This window comes from Eulemur rufifrons, chromosome 17, assembly GCF_041146395.1.
Source record: "Eulemur rufifrons isolate Redbay chromosome 17, OSU_ERuf_1, whole genome shotgun sequence".
In the NCBI taxonomy this organism is placed as follows: Eukaryota; Metazoa; Chordata; class Mammalia; order Primates; family Lemuridae; genus Eulemur; species Eulemur rufifrons.
Window position 1 is genome coordinate 70,594,230 of NC_090999.1, and position 17,418 is coordinate 70,611,647.

Consider the following 17,418-nt stretch of genomic DNA (forward strand, 5'->3'; position numbering starts at 1 on the left):
AACACACACACACAACTCCAAGATGATTTCATTGATACATTCTATCAAAACTTTGAGACAAATAATATCAATCTAACAAAACTCTTTCAGGAAATAAATAAGTCAAGAACATTACCCAAATTATTTATTGAGGTCAGCATAAATCTTATACAAAAACAAAGACATTATAAGAAGAAAATAAATAATAATTATGAGCATACATTCAAAAGTCCTTAAAGAAGTGTTAGCAAATCAAATCCAGCAATATATTAAAAGGATACTGTATTATGACCAAGTGAAATTTAAGCCAGGAATAAAAGATTGGCTTAACATTCAAAAATCAACTGATAAAATTCACCTACGAACAGAAAAAAAGGAAAAGATCATATGAATATCTGAATTGACTGATAAAACTATATAAGAAACAAAATATGATCCTATAGAAGAAAGTACATATTCAGATAATTCACAGAGGAAAAAAGCATTGTAAACAAGATTAAAAAGAATATTCTAAACTTAACAAATAATTGGTGATACCATATCACACCTATCTGAATGGAAATAACAACACTGACCCAAATAAAATAGAGCAATGAGATCACTTATGTACTGCTTATGGGCAGTTAATTTGATAACTCAGTTTTTAAGATCAGTTTGGCAATAATTGGTAACATTGAAGATGTTAATAATATCTTATTACACAGAAATGCTTGTACAGATGGATGTGTGCATATATGGATGGATGGGTTTGTAAATATATGTATGAATGGATGTGTTAACTCACTCTCTCAAAGATTTCAACCGTGAACTCCAAATGAGTAATAGATGAAAATTCATGGCAAAATTGTTACAGTAAGAAATTTTAAGCAATTTAAATGTGTGTCAATAGAAAATGCTCTGATGTAAATATCCATGTTCATGGTGTCATATGACTGTGGCAGCCTCAGATACCTTTATTAGCTCTGTTTTTAAATCTTTGATACCGATGGCCACAAAAGAATAAACCAGTTATGAGTCCTCTGAATGATTCCATCTGGCTTTGGAAATCCAGGAATCTTTTAGAAGAGTAGATAAAAATATTTAATTAGAGACCGAATTCTCAGGCTGTATCAAAATGGTATGTTTAGCACTTTGTTAATCTAAATTATAGAAGAAATAATAGGATTCCAACAATGCCTAATTACTAGGCTAAACACTGTTTTGGAAAGGAAATGAATTTTGATTTCTAAACTAGGATTCCGGAAACATATTTTTCCCTCTTTCCTCACTCCTAGGGAAGAAAGCAGTGATTCTTCCCATAATCAGTGCTCCAGTGTGGGTTTTCTGTGTTTTATACTAGGAGAGATATATTTTTCATGTATGTAAGAAAAAATGTATTTATATATTTATGGGATCGGGGGGAAGATAGCTCTTCAGGTCAGTGGTGCTCCCTCTGTGATCTTCATAAGCAGTATTGGGGATACCAAAGCTTTTACACTATGTCAGAAAGACAAATAAACGAAGTATATTTGCTCCCAACAAAATTACATAGGATTTTCTTCAGTAAATGCAGTCTGTTTTTTTGAACAAAAAGTCTTCCAAAATAACAGACCATGAAGGGAAGAAGAAAAAACTTAAAAACATAGTTGTTGGTGAAATTGTTGGGAACTACCATGATCCGTTGATTAGTGCTTCAGTGTACTAGAAAAGGGACCACTAAAGCCCTGCACATATAAGCAGCTGATAAGCCTAGCCTGTCTTATCAAATATACTGCTGGTTCATAACTTGCATTTATAGGTGGTCCTGAGATGGATTTTTATTGCAATGTGGGAAAACTTTACATTATATATTTCTTTTTTCTTTTTTTTTTTTGTTTTGTGCTGTTATAAACATTCTATACATAATATATTTCTTCTAAGAATGAAAATCTTTTTTTTTTAATTCTAAAAAGCTGCTTCCTAAGCATGCATATTTTTGAATTTGCATTCTTTTTACTTATTTCAAATGAGTTTCTAGATTTAAATAGTTACATCAACATGTTAATAATAAAATAATAAAGAGGTGCCAAAGAACCATGCCCAATTGAATAAATAAAGATTATATATCCAAGGCTAGACAATGTTGACAGATACACTCCTGGAGGCAAAGAACAAGGATAGAACCAACATCCTTATTATAGGTGAAACAGTCCTATCTGTTGTCTTTCCTGATGGCAAATGACCAACAATTCAGACCACACAGACTTAGGGGCATAACCCTTGTTTTTTCTCTTCTGCCTCACCCAGTACCTTCCAATTGAAAAAAAAAAAAAACCACTCTCTATGGTTTATATGAGGGGAGGAATGTATGGTCAGAAGTGACCCCCATACTCTACTGCTTGGGGCAAGAAATTAATTGTTGACATTAACCCTGAGCTAAAGTAAACAAAAAGCTATTTTCCCTAAATAATACTGTCAATTCCTGGGCATGGACTGACTTAGAAAAAACAGAATTAAATTTTAAAAATAGTAATGTGCTGGCCACAGTGGGTCACGCCTATAATCCCAGAGCTTTGGGACACCAAGGCAGGAGGATTGCTTGAGGCCAGGAGTTTGAGATCAGCTTGGGCAACATATTGAGACCCTGTCTCTACAAAAAATGAAAAAATAAAAACATTAGCCAGGTGTGATGGTGTGCACCTATAGTCCCAGCTACTAGGGAGACTAAGATGAGAGATAGCTTGATTCCAGGAGTTCCAGGCTGCAGTGAACTATGATCACGCCACTGTACTCCTGCCTGGGCAACAGATTACGTGACCTCACCTCAAAAAAAAAAAAAAAAAAAAAAAAAAATCCACCAGCCAGGAAACTCTTTTGCATAAATTGAGATAAAGGTACCCTTTGCAATCTACTAAAAATCTGTACTATTTTACCCTAGTACCATCTTAAATGTTTATTACTGAAAAAGTCTTAAATTTTTACTGACTTTTTTTTTTTTTTTTTTTTTTTTTGAGACAGAGTCTCACTCTGTTGCCCGGGCTAGAGTGCCGTGGCATCAGGCTAGCTCACAGCAACCTCAAACTCCTGGGCTCAAGCAATCCTACTGCCTCAGCCTCCCGAGTAGTTGGGACTACAGGCATGCACCACCATGCCCGGCTAATTTTTTCTATATATATATTTTAGTTGGCCAGATAATTTCTTTCTATTTTTAGTAGAGACGGGGTCTCGCCCTTGCTCAGGCTGGTCTCGAACTCCTGACCTCCTGACCTCGAGCGATCCACCCACCTCGGCCTCCCAGAGTGCTAGGATTACAGGCGTGAGCCACCACGCCCGGCCTTTTACTGACTTTAATATAATAAAACATGTATTAAAAATGCTAATTTGCCTTTTTGTTATGTCCACATTCAACAAAGAGTAAAATGAGGTGTATCTTTGTATTTTGAAAACAAACTCCCATGTAAGCTTATTTTTTGTCAATAGTGAAGCAGTTTTAGAGTTGGAACATTTCACAGTGCTCAGTTTTTGTGATCCCCCTGAAATCATTTAGCATGGAGATTTTTTTCTCCCATGAAATTTCTTACGTGACTTCCTTAACTGGTACCAGATCTTTCCTTCTACCCACCTAGTCATTGTTGTTTCCTAAATGTTATTCATAGCCACTTAAACAGATTAATGTCAGTTAGGATCTTTCTTCTTAGTCAAACAACAATATTGAAGTGGGAAAAAAAAAAAAAGCAAAAAGTCATAGAGGAAATTAAAATTAAAAAAACAAAGCTAAGAGGTAAGTACATTTTTGTTCTAAAGATCATAAATAAAGACAGGGTTAGCAGGGGTTGTTGCATAAATTACACATGGTAATTGGAAAGAGTAACTTCCTGGATCTGTAAGAGTGAAAAACTTTTATCAAAAAAGTAAGATTTGTCTAGTTGGAAGTTTCATAACACTTTCAAAATAAGTCTAAGCAAGCAAAAACAAATCTATCTATCCATCTATCTATCTATATATGAATGGTTATTAGTTTACTACAGCTGTCTTAACTAAGTAGCACAAACTGGGTCATTTAAAACAACACAAATTTATTTTCTCACAGTTCTGGAGGCTGGAAGTCCAAAATCAAGGTGTTGGCAAGACCATGACTCCTCCAAAGACCATAGGGAGGAACTCTTCCTTCCTCTTTCCAGCGTCTGGTGGTTGCCTGTAGTTCCTGGTGTTCCTTGGTTGATAGATGCATCACTCCAATCTCTGCCTTCATATTCATGTGGTGTTCTCCTCTTTGTGTTCTGTGTCCAAATTTTCCCCTTCTAATAAGGATGCTAGTAATCAAATTAGAGCCCACTCTAACCCACTATGACCTCATCTTAACTTGATTACATCTTCAAAGATTCTAATTTTTAAATAAGGTCACATTCACAGTTACTAGGGGTTACAACTTGAACATCTTTTGGGAGAATACACTTCAATTTACAATTGAACAAACTTAGCTGAAATGAACTTTAAAATAGGAGTTATGCATGTTAGGGAGGCTGAAACAAGTTGGGAAGTGGCTTTGAAAAGACCCACAGAAGATTTTGTAACTGTACCCAGCAAGCTATCACCTGAGACTCTCTAGAAAAGGCAAAGACTTTTGGGCCAGTGGCATTAAAAATAAAGTCACTGGCCGTTAATTCATTCAATTAATATTTTTTGAACATTTACTGTATGATAAACGTGGCAACAGAGTGATGAATAACTTAAGACTTTCTTTCAGTGTCTCATAAAAGACCCAGAAAAGAGCTAGAAAAGAGCCAAGCAGGTAAACAATGACAACACATTGCATATCATGATCAGATTGGAATTTTAAAAAGATTTCTTTCACAGCATGGAGGAGAGTGATTTGGAAGAAGAAAAGGCCAAGAGACCAGTTAGAGAGGCATCATGCTGATTTTATGATGGAAAATAAAAAAGGTTGCAAAAATGAGGTCGTGAGGAAATGATTCTAAGGGCAGAGAGGGGAGACACATTCAGAAGATCCTGTGGCTTCAGGAATTCTTTCAAGCTCCAGCTACCAAACCTACAAAAATACTTTCAATAGCACCCATCCTTTCCTTTGTGCCCTCTGCAGCAATGGAAGAAATCCTTTCTCTTTACTACAGCTAAATTTTCCTCCTGTGCTTTGGACTGTATCCTTTCCCCTTCTACTTTTGAGTAATTTAGCTCTATTATTTATATTCTTGCTCCTAGACAATAGCTTCTTACTCACTCCCTGTCACCAGCTGTTGAAGATGCTCAAGCCACCCATCACAACAGTAATAGCAACAACCACCACATCCATCACCCTCTGCAGACCTCAGCACTCCAGCCAACTGTCTTGTATTTTCTATTGGCAATCTTATTTATAGAAGTTTATTACACTTGATATCTCCAATTGCTCATTTCCAACCCATTCCTTAATCTACTGCCATTTAGCTTCTGCTCCTACAATTCCTCTGAAATTGCTTCTATTCTCTTTTCCAACAAACTATTTGTTGATAAATCCAGTAGGCAATTAGATCACTTACTTCATCAGACCTCTCAACAATATGTGACAATTTTGACTATTCTCATTGTTTTCAATATATTCTTTTACCTTGGCTTTTGTTATATCAATTTTAATCCTTATTTTTTTTCATTCTTCTCCTTCTTAGTTTTTTTCCTCCGACCATTTCTTCAAATGTTATGTTCTTCAAAATTCATCAGTTTATACTAGGCCCTCTTCTCTTCTTGGGCAAATATATCTTTTTCCATGTATCAAATTATTATTTTTATACCAATAATCCCCTAATATGACTGCAATTGAGATCTCTCTTGAGCTTCAGATTTGTATTTTCAACTGCCAAATCTACCTGGCTGCCTAATTGGTACTGCAAACTCAGTATGTCCAAAATTAAACTCACATTCTCCTTTAAATCTTCTGCTCTTCCTGTATTCCATGTACTAATACATGGTAATACTCTATCGAAACATGTAAACCAGCTAAGGTATCAATCTTAATTCCTTTCTCTCTGTCTATCCCTCTCCTTCCCTCCTTCTGTTTCTCTTTCTCACTTCCTACCATCCACATTCTACCCTTAGTTCCACTGTTGCTACTATAGTCCTGGCCACTACAATACCAACTCCAGTGAATTTTTTTTTCCTAAAAGAATTTCATTTTATTCATGATATATGCCTTTTCTTAACTGCCCATGTGTCCTAAAGGAAGCTGACCCCATCTTCAGCTCTAGGGGGCAAGATCTGATTAAATCATCTAATTATAGCAATCATATCCCCCTTGACAATGATTAATCTAGAAGCTCAAATTTAAATCAGTCTGGTTATTATTACCTTTGCAAATATTATTGTCACAGGTGTGGACAGATAACCAAAATTTGTCTAACCAGACTGAAGCAAAGGACTATTTTTTTACCAAAGGTAAGAAGAAAGTTATTCCTCACCCACTGAATGTAAGCAATGCAGCATATTGCTTCTGCTGCGACAACAGATGCTTCACTATTCTCCTAAACTTCTCTATAATTCTATTGTGTACATAATATTTACATTCATCTGTAATAGAATACAATACTCATGAATGCTATTTGGGATTCTATTACATGTTACAAATATTTATAGATAATCTGCAATTTGGCATTTTTGCTCAAAATTTTATTTATAAGATTTATTCAGTTTAGTAGCTATAACTCAGTTTCATTCACTTTTATATGCAATAAATAGTTCACATTGCAAAAATATAACACAATGTATTTATGCATTGTCTTATTTATTAACGTGTTTTTTCCCTTATTTCCTAATACAGAACAAAGGCTTCTATAAATGTTTGGAACATGTCTCTTTTTGGACATATGTGAGAATATTATAAGATACAAATTCCCAGGAATGAAACTTCTGGATCACAAGGTATATATTTGCAGCTTAGGAGATAAAACTAAATGGTTATCAGAAACACTTACACCCTTTTACACTTCCACCAGAAGTCTAAGAGAGCTCTTGTTTTGTCAAATTCTAAACAAGAAATTTTTGTCATGATTTTTTAATTTTTGTAATTTTAAGGAGTATGAAATGATATCTTTATTTTTAAATCTGTGTTTTCATGATTGAGAAATAGCTTGAACATCTTTTCATATTATTATTGGGCAATTGTGTTTCCTTCCATAATTTCCTATTGGGATTTGTTTTTTGTTTAGTAAATTTTATAAGTTTTAATATTTTGTGTATATTAATATATTCTGTATTGTCCTAGATTCAGACAAGGAGTACACTTGTTTTAGAGTCCACGCTTTTATACATGAAGATTCATGTCTTTCATTACTAAATGAAAAATTTCAATCATTAATTGCCTGAATATTTTCTACTATTCTTTGTATTCTTTAATTCTGAAAGTAGAATTATTCCTATATTTTTTCTTTAACTTCTAGCTTCCACATTTTTCCATCCTCTTTAACATTTGCCTCCTTTTTCTTTCTCTTTCCTGTGATTTTTGGGTAATTTCTTCAGATCTATCTTCCTTTTCATCAGTGCTTTCATCAACTATACCTACTAAGTTCTTTTTTTTTTTTTTTTTTTTTTTGAGACAGAGTCTCACTCTGTTGCCCGGGCTAGAGTGAGTGCCGTGGCGTCAGTCTAGCTCACAGCAACCTCAAACTCCTGGGCTTAAGCGATCCTACTGCCTCAGCCTCCTGAGTAGCTGGGACTACAGGCATGCGCCACCATGCCCGGCTAATTTTTTGTATATATATATTTTAGTTGTCCATATAATTTCTTTCTATTTTTAGTAGAGACGGGGTCTCACTCTTGCTCAGGCTGGTCTCGAACTCCTGACCTCGAGCGATCCACCCGCCTCGGCCTCCCAGAGTGCTAGGATTACAGGCGTGAGCCACCGCGCCCGGCCCCTACTAAGTTCTTTAACCTGTTCATTGATTTTTTTTTTAAAAAAAATCATACTATTTGCTACTTCTAACTTAATTTGTTTTCATTTACTTCCAAATCTTCCTAGATATTTTGATACCTTTATTCTTTACTCATTTCTCCCATCCGAGTACTAACCAGTCCCAACTCTGCTTAGCTTCTGAGATCAGAAGAGATCAGGCATGCCTAGGTGGTATGGCCATAGATAGTTTACTTATTTCTAGAGTTACCTATTTATTTCTTTAAAATTTTAAATATAATTACTTTATACTCTCTATGTAAAAGTTCTAATATTTAAAAACCTTGGCTGTTGTTCGAAGGAGGTATATAATTCTGCTGTTAATTGTTTCTGCTGAGTCTCACTTACAGTGGCTTATTTCATTACGTATTTTGTAATTTTTTAAAATTGTGCATAAATATTTATTTGGTCCAAATCTATGAGGATTCTTAGAATCCTGGACTGAAGGCCCATGAGTTTACTTATGACTGGCAGCTATTAACATCTTGGTTTGATATCTGAAAACATTTTAAATTCATGGGTTGGCTTCGAATTTCCTTAATATGTAGGTAGTATAAATTTCAATCACAATTCTGCCTGATGGAAAGGCTATGAGGACCACTTCTTAAGGGGATACTTCATTCTTCACCAGGATATAAGGCCAAAAAGCAAATTACTGTGCCCGCTTTCTTTGCTAGCAGACAGGTTTAAAAAAAAAAAAAAAAAATGCTGGCTGGCCTTTCACTGATATTATTGCCCTTCAGTAGTTCTGGCTTTACCGAGATGAAGGAATCTGTTCTAATGGAGGTTCTAAGGAACCTGTGCTAATTTTGTGCTGGTCTAAAGCCTTGTCATCTGTTTCTTTACATTTTTGCAAGTTAATTTATATATTTAATAGAATGTTTTTTGTATTTAATCCAAAATATCTAGGTGCTTTTTAACATTTTTGAGATTATCTATACTAGAAGTCTTCTTTAAAGCCATGCTTTCTTTTCAATATATATTTTTTTAATTCAAAGGTAAATAATATCTTTAAAAAGCATATTATATATACTTGTTTACAGAGTTCAGATTTTGGTAAACAGTTCAGTTATCTCACTACTTTAAATAACTCCCTATGGCTCTTTCTGTTTCTACCCATTATTCTAGAAAATTTTACCCACTCACATGATTTCCATTATACACAGTTGATTTCAAATTTACAACCCATTTTCAGATTTGTCTTATGAAACTAGATGTAGGTATATAACTGCCTATTTTATATACTCCCACTTGAATTTCTTACCTCAAACCTAATGGATTTATTAGAAAAACTGAGCTCATTATTTTCCTTATATGTACCTCTATAATTATAGTAGCTCACACCAGAAATGTGGAATTTACCTTTGGTGCCATTTTATTCCTCTCCTAAATACTTCTAAAATCTGTTTATATTTCTATATTTCCTCTGTTAACACCCTAATCCAATTCGCCGTTAGCTTTTGTCAAAAACCACTCAGAATTTGTAAATCATATCATGTCTCTGTGTAAAAGCCAAAGTTATTCTTTTAAATAAACATGTAATTGTCTTCACTCCTCTACTTAAAATTCTTTAGTGATCTCCCAGTTGATTTAGAACAAGTGTTGAAATCTATATGTTGCTCACCTAGCTTTCCATCCCCTGGTTTCTCTGTACTTTCACATATAACTCTTTTTCTTGATCACAGCTCTCTCTGAACATGCTGCTTTTTGTTTTTTTCTCATTCTTCAAATGTGTCAGGTTATTTTTAAATTACAGACTATATTCTATTACTTATTCCCTTGGCTCCAAACAATCATCCTGAAGCTCTTTCTTGGTTGATCACTACTACCATACTTGTATGTGTGTCTGTGCGAACACACGTGTATTTGCTTCATGTCTTTAAGTCTTATTGCTTCATGTACCCTACTCCTTCCTTACATATTCTTTTTTTTCGTGAAATATGTCCGTTAGTAGATCTTCCCCTGAGGGTCTGTGGGTGGTAACTCTCTGTCTGAAATTTTCTTTACATCAAATTTACTTATTCTCAAACAATAATTTTATCTAGGAATAGAATTCTTGACTGACATTTCTTTTCCTTTAGCACTTTGAAGAAATTATTCTATTTTCCTCAGGCCTCAATTTCTGCTATTAAGATGTCAGTCTAATTGTCCCTTTGCAAAGGATTTATCTTTGCTCCCTGGTTTTGGTATTCTGCAGGGTTACTCAAATTTTTCTAAGTAAAGATTTTATTTTATTTGTTTCCAACCCGGGACACAATATAATTGCTGAATATAAGATTATATGTTTGATCAATGGGGGCAAATTCTAAGCCATTACTTCTTTGCATATTGCTTCTCCTGCATTTTTTTCTCTCTCTCTCTGCATTTTTTCTTTGTAGCTTCTATTAACATACACTGTACCTTCTTATACTATCCTCAATGGTTCTTAACCTCTCTTTCACAGTTTTTATTTCTATCTCTCTGTGCTGAACACTGAGAAATATCCTTCAATCTTCTAGTTTATAAATTTGTGGTTCAGTGGTATCTTATCTGCTTTTTAAACCATATATTTAAAGGTTTAATTAAACTATTTCTTTTTATGTCAAAAGTCATTTTGCTCTTTTAATTTAATTTTAATTTGATATCAAAGGTCATTTGGTTCTAATATTTTCCTGTAGTTTTGGTTTTGGTTCCTCTGTTTATACATAATCATTTGAACTATATATATTTTGTCTTTTCTCAGATTGTTCTGTTTTCTCTAGCTCTTGTGATAAAATCCTACCATTTATTATAAATATTTACTCACTTATAACAAATTGCTTCTTTATGGATTTTTAAATTTTCAATTATAAACTCATTTTCAGTGCTGATTTGTCCATAGTAATTCCATGTGGAATCAGTTGTGAACATATCATTTAAATGAATTTGCATTTTCTTCTCCTATCAGAAACCTAGAGAGTTATCAGCATGAGACCAATTCTTTTATTAATTTCTTGAGGTTTTCTCTTTCTTCCTTTAAGCATTTTTTTAGTCTCTGACAAGACTATTACAATATTCTTCTTTCAGTTTTTCCTACTTAAAATCCATCCCCCATCCTGCCACTAAAGAGATTTTCCTAAAATGAAGATCTGATTATTGTAATTCTGTGGTTAATACCTTTCAATGCTGGCCATTCTATAGGAAAAATTCCAAAGTCCTTATCTGACATAAAAAGTATTTTCAAGATTTTTCAGTGCATAAAGTTTCATGCAAAAAGATTTACTTCCCAATGTATCATCACTATCAACCTCTCTTGCAAAGCACATTAAAAAAAATGGTATTGAAGAAATATCTAAATGTTTAATAGAGTTCTGCAAAACGGTCCTATTTTTTCATATAGCTTTGTCTTTTCTTACACAATTCTCCATATATATATTATTTTTTTATATGGAACACTTCACGAATTTGCGTGTCATCCTTGCGCAGGGGCCATGCTAATCTTCTCTGTATTGCTCCAATTTTAGTATATGTGCTGCCGAAGCGAGCACCATATATTTTTAATTTAAAAAAATTTTATTTATTTATTTATTTATTTTTGAAACGAGGTCTCATCTGTTGCCCAGGCTAGAGTGCTGTGGCATCATCATAGCTCACTGTAACCTCAAACTCCTGGGCTCAAGCAATCCTCCTGCCTTAGCCTCCAGAGTAGCTAGGACTACAGGCATGTGCTGCCACTCCTGGCTAATTTTACTATTTTTTATAGAGACAGTGTCTTACTCTTGCTCAGGCTGGTCTCAAATTCCTAGCCTCAGTCTCCCAGTGTTAGGCTTACAGGTGTCAGCTGCTGTGCCTGGCCTCTCCCTCTTTTTAGAAAATTTTATTTCCCACCCTTCCTTCCTAGGGAACAAAGTTCATGTTATCCTAGTGATGTTTTAATGATGAGCCTTCAAAAGGATAAAATGTGGTTGTTCCATGAAGTTGGCAGCAATATGGTTTCTAAAGCTTTCCTACTTCTCTGACAGAACATCTGGGATCCCAAGTTGACAGAAAATATACAACAAAATGATATGAAAGCAGAAAAAGAGAAGTGACTCATCACATACAAGGACTCCTCCATACGATTATAATCAGATTTTTTATCAGAAAATTTGAAGACTATAGGCAGTGGGCTGATATATTCAAAGTTCTAAAAGAAAAAAAAAAAAACCACCATGAATCCTATATCCAGCAAAACTGTCCTCCAAAAGTGAGGTAGAGATGAGACTGGCAAGATGGCTGACTAGAGGCAGCTGGTGTGTGCATCTTCTTCAGAGAACAATCAGGTTATCCATCAAATACCCATATTTGAAATAAATCATTAGAAAAAAAGATGCTTGAAGATAACAGAGAGGTGATGGGACTTACTGAGGGTGAAGGTAGAAGCCAGACTGCCTGCTCAGGGCCACTGATAGCGTTGAGCAGCCCCTGGTCACAGACCTGGGGGAGGGGTAGGCAAGAGACCCTTGGGCTCCACAGTCCTGCCTCAAACCCTTACAGTTTTAGCTACAGAAGAGCTCCTCAACACCCATAGGCCTCCAGAGTGGCATAGGGAGCTGCTAGGAGATCACTCAGAGACACTGCTTGAGCTCACATGGAATTTCACAGGCTCTTCTGCCCCCCAGGCCACTGGGCAGCCCTTCCCTCAATGCCCTAAACCCTACCCTGAGGCTGCTACTTCCCCACTGCTAGACCAGGGAGGGAAACAGGAACCTGGGCAATCTCCCTCCCCCTCCAGGTCAAGTTTTGCCACCACAGCTACTGCAGGACCAAGGGGTGTTCGGACAGTGAACTTAATGCCTGTTGGCCTTCCCCAGAGCTGCCCGCCTGCCTGCTCCCTCTTAGAGGGGCATACCTTCCCTGGTGGCCAGACTGCAGCAGAATTGCAGTTGACCTACTTGAGTGTTCTGCAGGTAGCCTGGAACCAGCCCACCTCTACCTGTCATAGTAAGTGCTTGAACTCAGGGGCCTGAGGACAAGTCTATTGGCTTGATCCCATGCTCCAAGGAGTTTATCATGTCACTCAAGGGCACGCTTTTTGTGGTTGTTGCTCTTAATTCCCTGAGAATGAAGGACTAGAAATTAAGAAGCAATTTCAAAACATAAATACAATTTTCTTTCTGCTGTATTTTATATAAGATTTATTTCATCAGAAATGTTAAGGTACTTCAAAATACCATTATCAATATGTATTTACCCCAATTCACAGATAAGTATCATGATTATAGATTTACATAACAGTAAGTACATGATCTTTCTCTGTAAGTTAACTATCACGTGAGTAATCTCTCTGTGTATAAAAAATGAAAAATGTTATCTGAACACAAAGAAAAAGGATTGCAGACAAATCTTCTCTTCCAAAAATATACTACTTCTGTAAAAAAGACAAAATGCTTTTTTAAAAAGATTGAATTGGTAACTTTAAGATATTTTACCTTTCCCTACATATAGGTAAATAGTTATATCCCTAAGCTATTTAGATAATAATAGTATTATGTAATACAGTCATGCACCATATAACTACGTTTTAGTCAATGACGTCTGTATATAAGATGGTGGTCCTATAAGATTATAATGGAGCTGATGAATTCCCCCAGGAAAATTCACAGTGAAGAGCTTAGCAGAAGACTTTGTGCACCTCAACCAGCTCGTTAAAATGTTTGAAAACATAGACCCTGTGTTAGTCTGTTTTGTGCTGCTGTGAAAGAATACCTGAGGCTGGGTAGTTTATAAAGAAAAGAAGTATATTTGGCTCATGGCTCTGCAGAAGGTATAAGAAGCGCTGGCCTGCCATCTGCTTCTGGTGAGGGCTTCAGGGAGCTTCCAATCAAGGTGGAAGACAAAGAGGAAGCAGGTGTGTCACCTGGCAAGAGAAGGAGGGAGAGTGCCAGGCTCTTTTAAACAACCAGCTCTTGCATGAACTAATAAAGTGAGAACTCACTTATGGCATGGAGGGCACCAAGCCATTCATGAGGGATCTGCCCTTATGACCCAAACACCTCCCACTGGGGTCCACCTCCAACACTGGTGATCAAATTTCAAGATGAGATTCGGTGGGGCCAAACATCCAAACTGTATCATTCCACTCTTAGCCCCACCGAATCTCATGTTGAAATTTGATTACCAATGTTGGAGATGGGTCCTGTTGGAGGGTGTTTGGCCAGATGCTGGCACAATGTTTCTTGTAAAGTCTGCAGAACTGTGAGCCAAATAAACCTCTTTTCTTAAATTACGCAGTCTCAGGCATTCCTCTATAGCAATGCAAAATGGACTGACATACACTCCAACATGGAAAAGCTTTCATTAATACAGAGGAATATTCATGGTGCACTATGTGCTTGTAAGAAAATATGACCAAAAAAAAAAGGAAACTGTGGGGAGTTAGCTACTCTCCCAGCAAAGCATCGGGTCTCTCAGGCAGGGGTTGTCACAAACGATGAAAAAATAGTAGGAAATAGATAATAGAAATAAAACAATACACAGAGGCAAAAATACAGTTTATAAAGAATAGATTTATGAATATAGGAAAGCAAGATACTCGGGGGTCCCCACAATATCCCCGTAAATTGTGAGGCCAAGACTGAAGTTTTACATCAGTATTTATAGGTACAATGATTGATTGCCAGGGGTAACAGATTTACATAATAACAGGTAGTTCGTTTTAGTTCAAAGTCTCCCAAAAGGCTTCTACAGGTCTCTTAATTAACTCTATCTATGTGAACAAACAGTCACAAATTATTTTTAGGACAAACTTCTAAGTTTTAAGATAAGACTATCACTTTAGCAAAACAGAGACATAGTAGCTCTAATTATTGTGTATTGAGACAGATTCTTCAGAAGTCAAGCAAGAGCTGTCCCTTAGACTAATGGCTTTAACCATAGGTGTCTGTCTCCGGGGGCAGCATGCCTTTTTGATCAGCTTCCCATGCCGTGGCTCCATGCAAACCTGCTTTGTGGTTCAAAGCAGGCTAGAACCACAAGCTTGAGACTGCAGCATCACCTTGGAATGCAGCTGCTACTGACCACTGAGATGCCCTCTTGAGGGGAGGCAGCTTTTGATATGTGAACTAACACTTAGTTAGTGGTATACGTAGTATACCACGTAGTATATTCCCCAGCGCAAAGCCTTGCAAAGCTCCTGTCTCTAATATTATTGGGGGCATTTCCCTAAATCAATATTTCTTAGGCGCAACAGGAAACAAACCAAACAAACCATCAGGACACATGTTTGAAAAGACTGACACCTCCTCAAGAAGATCCTCAGGCAGGTCCTTCAGAAGTTATTTGAGAAAAGGAATTGTTATTATAACAGATGACAGCTCCCATGCCTGTTATTGCCCTTGAAGACCCTCCAGTGGTGTAGGATGTGGACATGGAAGACAGTGATATCGATGGTCCTGACTCAGGTAGGCTTCATGTGTGTGTTTGTGTCTTAGTTAACAAAAAAGTTTGAAAAGTAAACAATAAAATAATTTAAAAAATAAATAAAAACTTACAGAATAAGGATATAAAGTATTTTTTGTACAGCTATACAGTGTGTTTGTGTTGTGAGCTAATATTTATTACGAAGGAATCAAAAAGTTAAAAAAAATTTAAAAGTTTATAAAGTAAAAAGTTACAGTAAGCTAAGGTTAATTTATTACTGAAGAAATAAAACTTTTTAAATTTAGTGTAGCCTAAGTATACAGTGTTTATAAAGTCTACAGTAATGTGCAGTGACGTCCTAGGCCTTCTTCACATTGACTCACCACTCAGTGATTCACCCAGATTTTATTTGTATACCTTATTTTTACTGTTCCTTTTTTAAGTTTAGATATGTTTAGATAGATAAATACTTCCCACTGTGTTAAAATTGCCTCCAGTATTCAGTACAGTAACATGCTGAACAGGTTTGTAGCCTAGGAACAGTAGACTATACCATATACCTTGGTGTGTAATAGGCTACGCCCTCTAGGTTTGTGTAAGTGCACTCTATGATGTTCTCACCACAGTAAAATAACCTAACATTACATTTCTCAGAACGTATCCCAGTTGTTACATAAGGAATGACTGTATAAGGGAATATACCAAAACTTTATCATTTTCTGTAAATCCAGTATTCTACTCTGGATGAATAATAGAACAGTACCTATTAGAAAGACCTATGTTGTGTTAACACTTAATTGAAAGCCTAAGATGAATTTTTATAAAATAAATACAGTCATGTATCATTTAATAGGGATACATTTGTTCTGAGAAATGCATTATTAGACTATTTTGTCATTGTGCAAATATCATAGACTGTACTTAAAAACCTAGAGGGCATAGTGTGCAATATAGTCACTTCGCATGGCCCCTTACTGGCAGCATTAGTTGTGGATTTTGTACAGTTAGGGGCCATAATAAAGGAAACAACACTATATTAGACAAAGCACAAGAGAAAATGATGCAATCAAAAGGCTGCAGTTCATACATCATGACATAACAGGGCATACTCTTTTATAGTAAACTTTTTTTTTTTTTTTTTTTTTGAGACAGAGTCTCACTTTGTTGCCCAGGCTAGAGTGAGTGCCATGGCGTCAGCCTAGCTCACAGCAACCTCAAACTCCTGGGCTCAAGCAATCCTACTGCCTCAGCCTCCTGAGTAGCTGGGACTACAGGCATGCACCACCATGCCCGGCTAATTTTTTCTATATATTTTTTAGCTGTCCATATAATTTCTTTCTATTTTTAGTAGAGATGGGGTCTCGCTCTTGCTCAGGCTGGTCTCGAACTTCTGAGCTCAAACGATCCGCCCACCTCGGCCTCCCAGAGTGCTAGGATTACAGGCGTGAGCCACCCCGCCCGGCCGTAAACTTTTTTTATAAGTAGAAGGAGTACACTACAAAACAATGATAAAAAATGTAGTAGGGTAAATACATAAACCAGTAACATAGTCATTTATTACCCTTATCAAGTATTATGCTTTGTAATACAGTAATTGTATATATTACTTTTATACAACTGGCAGTACAGTGGATTTATGTACACCAGTATCACACAAACACATGAATAATGCATTGTGCTATGACCTTATGTCATTGGTGCATTATAATCGTAAGGGCCCATTTTGGTTACGCGGTCCATCAGTAACTGAAACATTTTGCAGCAAATGACTGTAAATACAAAATTCTATAGGTTTCTTTTCAAATAATTACTCTAAAATCTAACTTCTTTGTATGATATATGGCTTGCATTTAGATAAAAAGTATACATTTTCTATTATGATCTAGGCTTTTCAAGTTGTACAATTGGTGACAGGATTGGAGGTTGGAGTGGTGATTAAAATGCATAATCAACAGAGGACTACAATTAATGGTTATAGCAAAAAGATACCTCCTATGTCAAGAATCAACACTGGATTAATAAATTTATCACCAGTGCTTTCAATAGGAGATCTTCAGACCCTCCAAAAGTGTTCTCAGATTGAAGTTTTTAAAGCCCAATATTATGCTGTGTATGGGACCCAAATAAATATTATAATAAAATAAATATAAAATATTATAATATGTAATATTATAATATTCTCTATT

General features: G+C 35.8%; 1 non-coding gene across 1 annotated transcript; it reads right to left on the minus strand.

The window, feature by feature from the left end:
* Window positions 1–11,272: 11,272 nt before the first annotated feature.
* On the minus strand, window positions 11,273–11,379 carry LOC138398475 (U6 spliceosomal RNA). The gene has a single exon (XR_011235966.1). It is a non-coding gene; the product is annotated as a U6 spliceosomal RNA (small nuclear RNA).
* Window positions 11,380–17,418: the final 6,039 nt, after the last annotated feature.